We start from the raw sequence: 1,202 nt of genomic DNA, 5'->3' as shown, positions 1-1,202 counted from the left end.
TTTTTTTTTTAGCATATCTTCCCTTTCTTCCCTTCCCCAAGTCTCTTTGTCCCAACTCCTCACTACCTTAGTTTAAAACTCTGAAGGTGAAGCAGAAAGGAGGGCTGGCTCAGCCCAAGGAGTGTGCCCCACGGCTGGTGTGGGGCACGGCTGTCCCCACCGTGTTGTGACCCTTCTGTATGGGAGTGGAGGGAGGAGATCCCCTGACCGGGAATCGAACCCAGGGCGCGACGGTGAAAGCGCCGAAACCTAGCCACTAGCCCACCAGGGATACTTTTCAACCCATTCATTGACCACTTAGAGGAAACTCCGAAGAGTAAAGAGTATTAGTTTTCTTAGACGACCAGACCAGGCATTGAACTCACGCCTCCTATTCAAGACCACCACGGTCTCTTCCATTTTCTGTCTGGGTAATGTTCTGCCTCAGAAAGCAACAGACAGGAAAACCCATCTGGAATCCATTCCACGCCAGCCTTCGCACCATGCGCGCCTGGATGGCACATCTCTTCCTCCTAGCCTCGGGTGGGGAAACTGTCGGTTTGACCCAGCATAGGGTGAGCGGAGTCCTCCTAACCTGGGGAAGGGCTCCTTTTCCTTCCTTCCCACCTCCATCACTACAAAAGACACTCATCCTACGAGCTCCAGGTACAGACTGGGATAGTTTTTCTCACTATGTTGCTTTCTCTGCGGCTCCAACCTGCCCGTCCCCCGGCTGTGCTCAGGGTGAAATCAAGGCGAATGGACTACAGGAGGGAAGAATCTCTTGCTTTTTGGACATCTCTCTGCCTGAAGCGATTTAGGCAGAGTAGAAGTTACGGATTTCTGGATCTAACGCTGAGGGAAGTGCTCCTGCCGCTGGATCTTGGTCTCCATCCCACTCACAGCGGGAAGCCAAGTGGATCGCGACCAGAAAAAGTTGCTGGAGGTGGGGAAGGCCACTTAATTATTCTTAAGGGCGACTTACCACCGTGCTCCTTAACCTTCAGGTCCCCTTTCCAGTCTCCTCTCTTCCAGCCTCTTCCATCTTCCTTTCTTTGTCTCTTTCAGAAAATTGTTATGTTCTGCTTTTGAGACCTGTCTCACTATGTAGTCCTGTCTGGAACCAGGCTAGCCTCCAACTCACCGAACACCGCCTCCCTCCACTCCCCACCCACCTATAGTGATTAAAGGAGTGCATCTTTAATTGCCTTTTTTTTTTTTTT

This window comes from Mus caroli, chromosome 3 (assembly GCF_900094665.2).
Source record: "Mus caroli chromosome 3, CAROLI_EIJ_v1.1, whole genome shotgun sequence".
Taxonomy (NCBI): Eukaryota; Metazoa; Chordata; class Mammalia; order Rodentia; family Muridae; genus Mus; species Mus caroli.
The sequence above is the reverse complement of the archived record's forward strand: the minus strand, read 5'-3'. Positions refer to the sequence as shown.